We start from the raw sequence: 10,455 nt of genomic DNA, 5'->3' as shown, positions 1-10,455 counted from the left end.
CCTATGACTCTTGTCACCCGCAGACCTGCCGGTCCGGCTGTAGCTAGCAGCGAGGTGTGGGATGTCAACCCCAATATAGATCTATACACAATTATCACGCTCTCCCTACAAGAGATTTTGGTTATAACTTACAGGAATTTGGATCCCGCACTCGGACGTACGGGGAGAGAAAGTCTCACAATCTGAGTTAACAAGTTTACGTGTAGTGTGCGTAAGTGTAGAACCTTATAGTATGAATGTACCCTTTTTGTACGAGTGAGTTCTGTGATGAACCGTAAACTATACCTATTATAGTTTATCCAAAACGTTTGTAATGTATAAGAACTCTTTTATGAAAATGCATTGGTGTTATAATCCATGAACTATGCTTATTATAGCTTAACATTCGTGTTCTAAATGAATAAATAATCTTATCATGAATGACTAAGTTGCAGTTTATGATGATAAACTAACAAGGAAACACATTCAATATTTAGAACTTATTGTTATACACTTTGCTCAACATAATACAAAGTGTTATGAAATTTATATGCTGTTAACTAACTTTAACCTTTCTGCGCTGTTTTAGAAAAGTCGTAGAAAAGTCATACGAAGTCAAAAACTAGATCGGTAAATTCTGAGAGTTCCCAATATTTGTCTAGTTTACTCATAATTTTTATCTTGATTTTTAATGACCTCTAACTTGGGTGAAAAAGTCCATAATCACAGACTGATCCGGATTGGTGTTTGAAAAAATAGGCAGTTTTGTAAAAATCGCCATAATTGTAGAAAAATCGTATGGAGATGTGCAAGCATTCATTTTAAAGCTAAGAACTGGAACTACTTACATCTAAAACAGTTTTGAAAAAAAATGTTTAAGTTGTCCAAAACAGTCCGTGAATGGAGTTGAACTTTTCTGATGAAGGCTGTTAGAAAAGTTTAGTTATGTTCTTGGTGTTTCAACTTGAATGCCCCCCCCCCCCCCCCCCCCCTAAAACTTGAGAAAAACATAAAAATGAAGGGGTATGAACTCACCTTGAGTGATTTCAGTAGATGTATGATGGAGAAAAGAAGTTCTCAACTCAAGAACACTTGGGAGGTGCTTGAAGATTCGAAGATCTAACACAAATATGACGATATTTGTGTAAGCAATCTATGATTGGAGTAGAAGGAAGTGTAAAAATCATAAGGATAATGAAGATACTTACCAAAAGTAGAAGGAAAGCCTTGGAAATCTCGAAATTGAGAGAGAAGAGTTGAGAGAAAAAGTGTTTGATCTTGTGGTGTAAATGAGAGAAAATGAGTGAAGTGAGGAGAGAGGGTGGATGTTCCAGCTCTAAGAACGTGGGAAATGGTTGGAATGATGATAAAGTACATTAGCATGACTTAGGTATGGTGGAAGGACAAGGGGTTGTACTATGGAGGTATGGGGAGGTTGCTTGTGTCACACACTAAGGCAAAGTCAACACTCCACCCAAAAATCTTACCAACTAGATTTTATTCTTAGACATGGATTTCCTCAAAATATGATTAAAATTTGAATATTTGGGGCTTATTATGTTAAAATATGAGTTTGGGTGAAAATCCCGCGTTAAAATCTCGAAAAACGATCTCAAAATGCTAAAGATATCGAAAATCGGGTGAAAACTGTCAAAATCCGAAATTCTGGCCGAGGGTTCGGTCCTAGCCACTGGAACCGAGAGCAGGAGGAGGAACTGAGAGAAGGGCTCAGATGCGCAGGCTTGCTCCTCGGACAGAAGCTCAAGTCCTCGGTTGCGCAGGTTCGCCTCTCGGACCGAAGGTGGGGCTCAGATGCATGGGAACCGAGAGGTCTCGCAGACATGCTTATCAGAAGGGACCGAGAGTCTGGTCCTCGGACCGAAGGTAGGAAGCGAGAGTCTCGGTTCGGAATTGTCAGAGGACCAAAATAGACAGAGCACTCGGTCCATTTCGGTTGAGAGGGTCTCGGCTCCTAAGAGGTTTCGGTTCCTGAGAGGGTTTCGGTTCCTTGAGAGGGGTTTCGGTTCCTAAGAGGAGTTTCGGCTCCTTAAGTCCGTTTTTCGCGTAGACTTCCGTTTTTGGGTTGTTTTCGCCAAATTCGAGGGTCGGGATGCCCCGAGTGATTATAGAAAGTTGAGTGAGATTTTGAGAGAGATTTGGGAGAGATTTGTCATACTTGGAGAGATTTGGCATACTTAGAGAGATTTGGGAGAGATTTGACATACTTGGAGAGATTTGGCATTAAGAGAGATATTTGGGAGAGATTTCAAATACTTAGAGAGAGTTGGGAGAGATTTGACATACTTGGAGAGATTTGGCATTCAGAGAGATATTTGGGAGAGATTTAACATACTTAGAGAGATTTGGGAGAGATTTGACATTCTTCGAGAGATTTCTCATACAAAGAGATATTTGGGAGAGATTTCACATACTTAGAGAGATTTAGGAGAGATTTGACATCCTTGGAGAGATTTCTCATACAAAGAGATATTTGGGAGAGATTTCACATACTTAGATAGATTTGGGAGAGATTTGACATTCTTGGAGAGATTTCTCATACAAAGAGATATTTGGGAGAGATTTTACATACTTAGAGAGATTTAGGAGAGATTTGACATACTTGGAGAGATTTCTCATACAAAGAGATATTTGGGAGAGATTTCACATACTTAGAGAGATTTGGGAGAGATTTGACAATAGAGAGAGATAGAGTGAAAACCATTGAGAGAGGTTTCATGTGTCACAATTTTGAGTGTTTGGCTCTGCAATGCAAGGTCCGTGAACCCTGTTAAGCCATGTTTTAGGATCTTACACACTTCCGATGCATATGCAACATTGTTTCATTGTTTTTGTTCATTGTTTAGCACTACGGCTAAGGAAAATTAAACACACGAATTTTCCAAGTGATGTTTTCTCATTAAAATAGTGAGTTATACAGTAATTACATAACACAAACCCTAATATACAAGGTTTAATTGAGTTGACCGGTTTGACTCGATGACTTTGTTCGACTTAGACTTGACCCGAATTTGACTATTGTCACATCATCCCCCTGTTAGAGGGAATTTCGTCCCGAAATTTACGTTTTGGCCGGGACTTCAGGAGTTTGGGAAAAGATGCGGGTATTTTTGTTTCATTTGGTCTTCGCGTTCCCAGGTGAATTCAAGTCCTCGTTTAGCGTTCCATCGAACCTTCACGATGGGGATACGACTTTGTTTCGTTCTTTTGACTTTCCGATCCATAATCTCAACTGGTTCTTCCACGAAGTGGAGATTTTTGTTAACTTCGATCTCGTCGAGAGGTATTACAAGTGTCTCATCAGACAGACACTTCTTTAAGTTGGATACGTGAAATGTGGGGTGTATGTTATTAAGTTCTTATTGTAATCGGAGTTTGTACGCCACAGGACGAATCCTGGCAAGGATTTCGAACGGTCCGATGTACCTCGGGTTTAGTTTCCCACGTTTACCGAAACGTATCATTCCTTTCCAAGGGGAAACTTTTAGCAATACCCGGTCTCCGACCTGGAATTCTAAGGGCTTGCGTCGCTTGTCTGCGTAACTCTTTTGTCGATCACGAGACGCCTTCAATCTTTCCCGAAATTGAACAATCTTTTCTGTGGTCTCCCTTATGATTTCAGGACCAGTAAGGGTGCTATTAGGGACTTGCCCCCTAGCTAGCTCGGTATCCCCCACTTCGGCCCAACACAGGGGTGATCTGCACTTGCGACCATAGAGAGTTTTTGTAACGCCTGTGTTTCGGGGCTTGCCATTTTTAGCAATGTAATAGTCTAGGTTAACCTTTGTAACCCGTTTTGAAATGATAAAAGTGTATTATTTGAATATTATGTGTTTTGTGCTTAATTGCTTAATTATGTGGTTTGATTAATTAAGAATAAAAAATAAGCGTCAAAATTAAGTGTGAGATAAGCCCGATATCTTTTCATAAAGTTGTAGTGGTCGAAACAAGGATTCCGGAGATATAAGGAATGCCGAAATCCGAGTTATAACGAAGAAGTTATGACCTGTTGAAGTTTCGCGACAGAACCGGCACGACCCAGCGCGACCCAGCGCGATGTAAATAGTGAATTTAAAGTAGATAGATATCTATCCTTAGTGATCTAAATGAGAATTGAAGATCTCATTGATAGTAGTGCAACGACGGAAAGACAGACGGAATCGGAGTTCAGATGAAGGAGTTATGAATTTCGAACGGAGTTTTCCTGTCCCGGCCTACTAAAGATAATATATAAGTAATATACTTATAATATATTAAAAATAAAGTCAAAATTAGCCAATGGAGTATAAACAAGAGTTGTAGAGCATAATCTCACCTTCGCGGCGATATAAAGAACGTCGAAAACGGAGTTCGTATGCGAAAGTTATGAATTTCTGAAGTTCGGGGCGCGAAACCCCAAAACTGTCAGATGCCACGACGTGGCAAGCAGTGCCACGACGTGGCAAGTGTCCTGTCACCTCCGGAAGGCCCCCAGATGCAACTTGGGATGACGCATGTAGTGACGACCAAGCCCACGACGTGGCAAGGGCCAAATTTGCCCTATAAATAGATTTGAAGGGCCAGCCGTTTATGGTTGCTATTTTCTCTCTTCTCTCTCCCATTTTACATCGTTTTGCATGCCAGAAGTACCCCGAAGCCCCGGTAATATCCCCGAGACCCGAAGCAAGTCCCGAGATCCCGAAGATCCCGAGAAGTGCGGTTCCCGAGTCGAAGCTCTGCCCGCGAGAAGTTCGATTTTTGTAGAGATCTTCCAGATCTGCTGAGGATTACTACTTCTGCAAGTCGTAGTGCTGTCCGATCATCTTCTGATCAAGTGAATGTATACTACCTTTCATAAACACGATAATAATACAAGTGCGGTTTGAGTGTATTAAGTAAATTGTGGTTTATATGTGTGTGGGTGCAGTTACTTTCTTCTAACAAGTAACTATGAAGTATTTTATGCGATATACTTGCTATGTGTATATTTTGTGATTGTATGCGTGAATGGATATTCACTTTATTCCATCTCATAGATCTGAATTGATTTCTATGAAATACGTGTTATGTGGTATGCCTCATCTGTTATATGGAATATATATATATATATATATATATATATATATATATATATATATATATATATATATATATATATATATATATATATTGAATGAAAATGATATATAGGTTTTAAACTATGTATGAAAATATATTCTTATCTACTGATATGTTGGGTAGAACATGGGTAGATAGTTGGTGTGTAATAAACAGATGAGAGGCCTCGATGTTGTTGTTGTTGTTGATCTAGTTATTCTGCGGAGTATGGATAACGACCACGGACTCTTTCTAAACAGTCCAGTGGAACGCTAGCAGGTTCATAACCTGTAGGTGTTGTGAACGATGTGTTCACCGGTGTACTCTATCCCCCTCATGGTTGCCTTTATGATATCTATTGTTGAGGAAACCCCTTAGCAGTGATGTCCGTCCCGATGAAAATCCTAGATTAGGTCCCTTGAGATAGTTATTGTTTTAGGGACGTAAAGTGAGGATAACGGGAATGGGTAATCGGGATAGTGATTGGTTGGTGAAATTAAATATAACTTATTTATTGTGGGTTGAAAACCCTATATGCTCACCAGGCTCCCAAGCCTGACCCACTCAGTTTTAATTGTATTACAGGTAGTGGCGCAAGGGCATAAGATGGTTGAATCATCAAGTTGTTTTGTTTACAAGTCTGTATATGTATATATTTGTTGAATGACTTGTAATGTTATCGTTTATGCTTTATGGTCTGTATCGGAACATGACATCCCGAGTTTTGATTATATAATGAATATGCATCTCTTGATGAAATGCTTTGATAAATATTATTTTATCATGTTTTGTTTTGGGAACAAATTCCGCAACTCTTTCAAATCAAAAGGATTTACTCTGAAATTATTTAAAAGCATAAATGAAAATCGGTCTTTTCTGGCCGAGATTATGAGGATGTCACAGTTGGTATCAGAGCATTAGTTTAAGCGAACTAGGAATTTGTAGGATTTCTAGACTTAAACTTAGAATGCTAAATGGAATGTTGAGATGTGTGTCTGTTCGATTTTAGACACGAGCACTAGTTTATTTCAGGAAAGTTGCCTAAAATGCTTTATGTGCTAAATGTTATATGTTGCCATATATGATATTATTTGTTCGGATCTACGGTCTGTTGCCGACCGGATCTGGAAACCTTATGTGTGTAGGATTCTAAGCGTATGCCTACGTTATTAGAACTAGCATGTAAACGTTTCGGAGTAATAAGGATGATTTGAATACCTATCGTGAATAAGGATCTAATTTCACCTTATTCGGTGTGTAGATCAAAATGGTGAGAACAAGGAGTGGCGTTGGAAACGCGGATGAAAACAGGAATCAACCGCCAGTGATTGAGCAGATACCTGTTGTAGCAGCAGCACCAGAACCAATAACAATGGCTGCGGTGCAAGCCATGATTCAGGCTATGCTAGCCGAACAAAGGGAGGAGATGCGACAAATGTTGCATAATAATAGGGATGAACCTATCATACCTATTGAGGAACCCGAATTGATTCCCGAGCAATCGGAGGAAGGGAACAATAGTTGCATGATGAGTCAAGTTGGGACTCAAGGGGAACGAAGGAACGATCCGGAAAGGAGAAACAACAAGGATGGGCGAATGTACAAGAACTTCTTGGGCGCCAAGCCGCCAAGTCTTTCTGGGAGCCCAAAGCCTGTTGAGATAATGGATTGGATCTCCGAAATGGAGATGGTATTTGAAAGTTGCGACTGTAGCAACAAACAGAAGACCGTCTTTGCAGTTAGACAACTGAAGACTGGAGTCTTGAGTTGGTGGAAGTTGTTGGCAGATACTATGCCACGAGGAGAAGCCCTGAAAATGTCATGGGAGGAGTTCTTGGAACAACTAAGGGTGCAGTATTGTTCAGAGATAGATCTGATTGATCTGAACAATGAGTTCCAAAACTTGAAGAAGGGGAGGATGAGCATAGATGATTATGCTACTGCATTCACTGAGAAAATGAAGTTATTTCCATACCTAGTGCCAACGGAACTCTCCAAGATTGAGAGGTTTGCTAATGGACTGCCTGCCGACTTTGGTCCGATAGTCAAGATGGCAACTACTCTGAAAACAGCTGTTCGTGCAGCTAAGAATGTGGAGGCCCAGCAGAAGGAAAAGGGTCTGGAAAGGATAGATGTTAGTGAAAAGAGGAAGTTCGATGGAACTTCAGGGTCCAACAAGAAAAACAAGTTCTTGAAGTCTGGTTCGAGGGGAGGTGGAGGTGAAGCGAAATGGTGCGACAAATGTAAGAAGAAGCATCATGGAAAATGTGAGGTGGCGAACACATGCTACAAGTGTGGAAAGCCAGGGCACTATGCCAATGAGTGTACCCTCACAAAGAAAGTTTGCTATGGTTGTGGTGAGGAGGGTCATATGTCGAGAGACTGCCAGAAGAAGAAGGAGGCAGCTAGACCCAACATTCCGCCAAAGCCAAAGGCGAGAGCATTCCAGATGACACTGGAAGCTGCTAAAGATGAAGCTGATGTCGCTTCAGGTACCTTTCTCGTTAACGAATTGCCTGCCCAAATTTTATTTGATTCTGGAGCCAACTACTCCTTTATATCGCATGAATTTGGTAGAAAGCTAGCTTTGCCCGTTGTTAGACTAGATAATGCCTTATTAGTCGAAGTTGCTAGTGGCAAGTTTGTACCTGTTAGCTATCGCATAAAAAACATCTTAATTGATCTGAATGGGAATAAGTTCCACGAGGAATTATTGCCTATCGAACTTAATGGTTTCGACATCGTATTGGGAATGGATTGGCTTAGCGCCAACGACGCCAAAATTTTATGCAAGAAGAAAATAGTCAAAGTAAACCCGCCTGGGAAAGATTCGTTTATGGTGTATGGAGATAAACGCAGAGTGAATTCTGGAATCATTTCATTGATGAAAGCCAGAAAATGTTTGACCAAGGGGTGTACATCATATTTAGCATTCGTGATTGATGCTAAGAAGGAAAAGAAGGTGATGCAGAATATTCCAGTGGTGTGTGATTATCCGGAAGTATTTCCCGAAGATCTTCCTGGATTACCGCCTGATCGACAAGTGGAATTCTGTATTGACTTATTGCCAGGAACGACGCCAATTGCAAAAGCATCTTATCGATTAGCACCGACGGAGATGAAGGAGCTAATGATGCAACTTCAGGAGTTATTGGACAACGGTTTCATTAGACCTAGTTCATCACCCTGGGGAGCTCCGGTGTTATTCGTGAAGAAGAAAGATGGAAGTATGAGAATGTGCATTGATTACCGAGAGCTGAACAAGGCAACAATAAAGAATAGATATCCGTTGCCGAGGATTGATGACCTGTTTGATCAATTGCAAGGTTCGAGCTATTTCTCGAAGATCGATCTAAGGTCAGGATATCATCAGCTAAAAGTAAGAGAGCAAGATATCGAGAAGACTGCATTCAGAACTAGATATGGACACTATGAGTTTTTGGTTATGTCGTTTGGACTAACCAATGCTCCAGCAGCATTCATGGATTTGATGAATAGGGTTTGCAATCCTTTCCTTGATAAATCCGTGATAGTGTTCATAGACGACATTCTGATTTATTCGAAAGGCCAAGAGGAGCATGACAGACACTTGCGAGAAGTGTTAGAAGTCTTGAAGAAGGAGAAGTTGTATGCAAAGTTCTCCAAATGTGATTTTTGGATTCGTGAAGTCCAATTCTTGGGTCACGTGGTCAACCAAGAAGGGATAATGGTTGATCCAGCAAAGATTGAAGCTGTGACAAAGTTGGAGCAACCGAAGAGTCCCACGGAGATTCAAAGCTTTTTGGGATTAGCTGGGTATTACCGAAGGTTTATCCAAGGCTTTTCTTCGATTGCTACTCCGTTGACAGCTTTGACCCACAAAGGAGCTACTTATGCTTGGGGTGAGAAGCATAAGGAAGCATTTGAGAAGCTAAAGAAGAAGCTATGCGAGGCACCAATACTTTCTCTACCCGATGGAGTTGAAGACTTCGCTGTCTATAGCGATGCGTATGGTGTTGGATTGGGTTGTGTTTTGACCCAAAGAGAAAATGTGATAGCATATGCGTCTCGACAGCTGAAAGAGCATGAAAAGAATTACCCGACTCATGATTTGGAGTTGGCAGCGGTAGTTTTCGCTCTGAAAATATGGAGGCATTACCTCTATGGCACGAAGTGCAAACTTTTCACTGATCATAAGAGTCTCCAATATCTCTTTAATCAGAAGGAATTGAATATGAGGCAACGACGCTGGCTGGAATTACTTAAAGACTATGACTGTGAGATACTTTACCACCCCGGTAAAGCTAATGTTGTTGCTGATGCTCTCAGTCGGAAAGTCAATCTTGAAAGGAAAAGGCCAAGAGCGTTGAGAATTGAAGTTGTCTCGACTATTTTGGAAAGTATAAAGAAAGCTCAGAGCGAAGCTTCTGAGAAGAATGACAGAAAGGAGGAACGTTTGGGCAAAACGTTGGTGTTCGGTGTAAACAGTCATGGACTGAAGGTGTTCCAAGATCGGATTTGGTTACCTAAGACAGGAGGAGTCAGAGATCTTTTGATGGAAGAAGCTCACAAGACCATGTACTCGATTCATCCGGGTAGCACTAAAATGTATAGGGACCTGAAACCCTACTACTGGTGGCCGACGATGAAGCTTGATGTTGCAAAGTATGTGGCCGAGTGTGTGACTTGTGCGAGAGTCAAGACACAACATCAGAAACCGTACGGGAGTTTAGAACCTTTGCCTGTGCCTATGGGTAAGTGGGAAGACATTGCTATGGATTTTGTCACTAAACTGCCCAGAACAAAGAATGGTCACGACATGATTTGGGTGGTCGTTGATCGATTCACTAAGAGTGCGCATTTCATAGCAGCCAAGGAGAAATGGTCTATGGAAAAGCTTGCGAATTCTTACGTGAAGGTTGATTGAAGAACCAGAGGCAATTGTTGACCGAAAGACTAAGAAATTGCGACGCAAGATGGTTGGGTTAGTGCTTGTCCGATGGAAACACACGAATGGGCCGAATCTCACATGGGAGACGGAGAGTGACATGATGGGTCGCTATCCGCATTTGTTTGCTGATGTGTGATTCCGGGGACGGAATCATTCTAAGGTGGAGAGAATTGTAACGCCTGTGTTTCCGGGCTTGCCATTTTTAGCAATGTAATAGTCTAGGTTAACCTTTGTAACCCGTTTTGAAATGATAAAAGTGTATTATTTGAATATTATGTGTTTTGTGCTTAATTGCTTAATTATGTGGTTTGATTAATTAAGAATAAAAAATAAGCGTCAAAATTAAGTGTGAGATAAGCCCGATATCTTTTCATAAAGTTGTAGTGGTCGAAACAAGGATTCCGGAGATATAAGGAATGCCGAAATCCGAGTTATAACGAAGAAGTTATGAC

This window comes from Lactuca serriola, chromosome 5 (genome assembly GCF_051521515.1).
Source record: "Lactuca serriola cultivar US96UC23 chromosome 5, Lser_US96UC23_V15, whole genome shotgun sequence".
In the NCBI taxonomy this organism is placed as follows: Eukaryota; Viridiplantae; Streptophyta; class Magnoliopsida; order Asterales; family Asteraceae; genus Lactuca; species Lactuca serriola.
The sequence above is the reverse complement of the archived record's forward strand: the minus strand, read 5'-3'. Positions refer to the sequence as shown.